The sequence below is a fragment of the Electrophorus electricus genome, chromosome 2 (assembly GCF_013358815.1).
Source record: "Electrophorus electricus isolate fEleEle1 chromosome 2, fEleEle1.pri, whole genome shotgun sequence".
In the NCBI taxonomy this organism is placed as follows: domain Eukaryota; kingdom Metazoa; phylum Chordata; class Actinopteri; order Gymnotiformes; family Gymnotidae; genus Electrophorus; species Electrophorus electricus.
Genome location: NC_049536.1, coordinates 888,434 through 892,968, shown reverse-complemented (window position 1 = coordinate 892,968; position 4,535 = coordinate 888,434). Strand labels below are relative to the sequence as shown.

At 38.9% G+C, this 4,535-nt stretch overlaps 1 long non-coding RNA gene across 1 annotated transcript; it reads left to right on the top strand.

Annotated features, from left to right (window-relative positions):
* Positions 1-1,785: 1,785 nt before the first annotated feature.
* Positions 1,786-3,132, top strand: LOC113583854. The gene is made up of 2 exons (XR_003411350.2): positions 1,786-2,686; positions 2,795-3,132. It is a non-coding gene; the product is annotated as an uncharacterized LOC113583854 (long non-coding RNA).
* Positions 3,133-4,535: the final 1,403 nt, after the last annotated feature.

Genomic DNA, 4,535 nt, shown 5'->3' with positions numbered 1-4,535 from the left:
TATTGTTGTGAGTCAGTGTGTTGTGGTTCCTAGAAGAATGATTTTCTTTAGATGTGTGTTGTTCAGTAGTGAGTGAGTGTGATGGGGCATCTCTCCTCCTCAGAGTGTGTCATTGTTCTGTATCACATCCTCCCCCTCAACACCTGCAGTAGGTCCCAGCTGCAGCAGTGCAGTCTCTGTGCAGTCTGAATGAGGGAGGTTTTTGTATGACTCTATAACACTGTGCACAGTGATACAAGCTCGCTCAGTGGTCGTACAAAAACCTCCTGCTGTAAAGAAGCCGCTCACTCTGACCTTTAGAAAGCCTTTTACAAAACAATAATGAACTGCTACAATTTTTAATTGTTAAAATATGCAGGGAAATATCTAGGCATTAAAAAGACTAAAAATAAATGAATTTCTTGCAGCCCATATATTTTTCCTTTGGTTCGTTTTTCGAATGTTAAAATTAGTCTTAATTTGTATTATCAAAATATCTGTTCACTAAAATATTAAAAAATATTTTATTGTAAAATAACGTTTTGAGAGTTCATTTCTGGACGTGTTAATATAACTTTACAAAACCAATAATCAATGCTGAGATAAGTGAAGATTCTATCTGAAAGGCCCTGTTAACTTTACTGTGAAATTCAACTATATAACCAAATAATGATCCAATAAAATATTTATTTATTTATTGCCTTGATTTTGTTTGGCAGCATCTTCAATACAAACAAATATGAAACCAAAGAATCAACAAAAACAACAGTCACAGAGAGTGACACTGTAAACAAACAAAATTTAAGATGCATTGAACAATGTGAGGCTGCCCTCCACTGGTTCTTGAGAAAGCACTACAATAATCTGAAAGTCCAGATTGCAGTAATTGTACTAGGAACTTGATAAGTAAGCATATCATAAATTGAAAAGACTACATTTTTGTTCAGAAATAACTAAATGTAATTATAATTAAGAACCTTTAAACTGAATTTAAGAAAATATGCAAAAACAGAGACAATGCCCTAAGGCTTCAGTGGATTAAACAGATTATCCATGTACATGAGCTAATCCAGGATCAGTGTATCTGATTCCTCCCCACTGAGACCTTCCGGTTCCTCACTGAGTCCTTAATCCTCTCAGACAGCTGAAGACCCTGACGTCCACATACCTGGCGATGATGTCACCCACGTGCCACGTCTTCCCTTCCTACGGGTATAAAAGGGTCCTGAAGACTGTATTAGGAAGTTTCATGCTCAATCTTGTGCTTTCACTTGTGTGTTTGTTCTTTGCTGTTCTGAGTGTTCTGTGCTCTGACCCTGTTAGTCTACTTCCACAGTGAGATTCGCTTTAGCCTTCTGCTTGTTCTCTTGCCCTTATATCTAGTGTATATAGTGTATACAGTGTCTATATTCTAGTGCATATAGTTTGTGTTCACGTGTGTCACTTCACATCAGGTGTAGGGTGGGGTGCTGTTTGTTTTTCAGTTTTGGGTTTGTCTCTGTTTTGTGTCTGGTGAGGGAGATAGGAAAGTGTGTATGTGTTTTGGTTTTCTCATTTTGTTTTCGTTAGGTTATGCAGTTCCACTTTGGTCAGTCAGTTTCTTTATTTTTGTTTGCTGATTTACCATTTTCATTGTTGACCCACCTGAAGTCTGTCTGGTGTTATTTGTGCCTATTGTATTACACTCTTATATCATTTACATTTACATTTACATTTACGGCATTTAGCAGACGCTCTTATCCAGAGCGACTTACAAAAGTGCTTTGTCATTTACTCATAGAATATATCCAAGTACAGTACAGTAGGTTAGAGTCCAATATACCAATGAACTAGAATACTGTAGAATACAGGGATCAATGCTGATACCTAGAAGTGCAAAATACGAGTAAACTAAATGGAACAAATCATTATATCATGTATTAAACTACAACAGTCACTGTTTCATCTCTGATTTGCTCCATTTAGTTTACTCACATATCCATCATTCACACTCAGTTGCATTTGCCATTTAAGCCCAACTCATCATTTGCTCATCTCTGTCACAGACCCTACCTGGACTGGGTCGTAACATAAATTAAGGGCTCATCCCTTTTTTGTTTGTGTGCTTTGTCTGGCATTTTTTCACTTTGTCCGGGGGGTGTGAGTTTATTGTTGGCTGTTGTGTTAGGATGGATACTTTCACAATAGTAGACTTCTCACTTTGCACTAATTTGGAGGTGTTTGATAGGTGTTGTTAAGACTTCACGCTACAGAGGATTTCTTTGATGTGGCGATACCTCAAGGTGGAGGTGAAGGCTGTTTTTTAGGAAGTCTTGGTAGTGGAGGGTATCCTGCCATAAAGAAATGAGGTCCCTGGGTTCCAGCTCAACCAGTGACATCTCCACCTTCAGCAGAGGCTAGTGGTGGGGATGAACCACAGTCAGAGTTGGGCGTAGAATCAGAGGAGTCTCCATCCAAACTGGAAGACCCTCACTTACTGATATGGCTGCGTGAGTTAGAGCTGCAAATGAAGAGGCAGGAGTATAACACAGTTGTTGCAGTCTTTGCTTCTCTGCCTGGGCCAAAAAGAGAAACCCATCCTTGCAAGACCGTCCCATTACCCCACAGAAAAAGTGAAGTCCCTGGGAAACGGGAGTGTTTTTACTGTCACAGAAGAGGCCACTTGATAGCCGCTTGTCCAGATTTGATGCATAAAAACACATGAAAGGTAAATGCGGTTGGTCTGTTTTGTCTGTCTGTTTTTGTTTATTGTTTGTTTGTTACAATTTAAAACCCAATTCATCATTTAATCATTTCTGTCACTGACCCTACCTAGACTGGGTCATAACATCTGTTTCAGCAACATGGATCTCTAGGTGCTTCAGGACACTGGACACTTAGCTCCTAGAACAGAGCTAATCAGACCCAGGTGAAGCTCATCAGAGTGACACTCCTGAAATCACCCAATCCACTGATCTCCAATCAGCCCAGAGCCAGATGAAGAGCCAGCTGTACTGAGGGAGGAACTGCAGTTGTCTCACACATTGCTCATCTTCTTCTCAGAGGCAGACAGCCAGTGATCTCCAAATGTGCAGAGAACTGAATGAAGACACAAATTTACAAAACACATCAGACTCTTACTGACACCTGCCCAATAATAAAGAGTTTTCCTGATATATTTGTCTGAGTTTACTATTTGTTCTACAAGGTTTTGCATGGAAATAGCAAAGGTCACACTGCACAACTGAAATCAATAAGAAGAAACAATAAATACCTCATTAGAAAAGCCTACTGATCATGTAATTAAAAGAGCTAAGCTTCTCAGTGTTTAGTTTTAAGTGAGCAATGACAAATACATATTTATTTTGTCCATTGAAGATCAGCCTGTGATACACAGTAGAATATAATTTCTTTAAATAAGTGTGTTCTCTATTATCTGAGGTCTGTGCATTGGGAGAATCAAACATTTATAGATTACAAATATTTTGAAAGTCATAGCTTGTTAGGCTGTAATAGACATAATTTAATAATAAATGGGATTTGCTAGGTTCATTTCAGTTTATTCAACTGTGCTTGAACATTGTTTTTGATCATTGTTCCAGCTGGCAAACCCCCGAGGTCACAGGGTCTGTCCAACAGAACACATCAAACTGACCTAAGCTCAGCTTCATCTTAGCATAGAGCAGTTTTGTCTCAAAGCTAAAGTTGGTAGAGTAACTAAGGAGGACTTAATATCATCTTATTTGTGGAACCCAAAATGTCCAAAATGAGCTGGGAGGGTCTCAGTAAGCCTGGATTATGGAGGTACTGTCATGCAGCCCTCATGCTTCTTGCACAGTTTGCCTAATCATTCTTGTAGGTCTCGTTTTATAATAAACTGCAGTTGGATCTTCACAGTGACTCTGGGTCAATGTTGTTACAGGGATGTAACCTGCTATGGGCAGAGAAGATCTCACCATGGAAGAGCAGGTGAGTAACAGCCTGTGTAAAGTAGAGAGACTTGCTGTCTACTATGGACAGTCTTATAAAATGGAAAATGACATTTACCTTGGCAAAGTTGAATAAGGAGAGTTTGGTACGTAGAACTGACATACTGTGAACCTCAAACACTCAAAAATCTAGATTGATTTACAAAAGTGCTTTGTCATCTTGTAATGTTCTAAGCATGTGCAGAGACGTAGTCACTCACAGTAAGGTGTTTACAGTTTTATTAGAGAACACACTTAGTTCACAACTAGAATCCAAAGTATGTAAGACAAGGTGATAATCCTATAAAGCAGTGCAGGATGTAAACTAAAACAAACAGGGAATGGGCAAAGAGAGTAATCTAAAACACAGGTAAAGCTTCAACAAAGCAGAAGCAATAAACACAACAACAAACAGCTCAGAAACATAACACAGTTTGACAAAACTGCACAAAGACTGAACACAAATATGCGATTTAAATGCAGAGACAAATGGGGACTCACACGATTTAGGTGGGTACAATAACAGGTAGGTAATTAACTAGTTAGGGGATGGAACCAAAAGAAACCAAAACAAGGAAACACGAGGAAACCAAAACCAGGAAATAAATC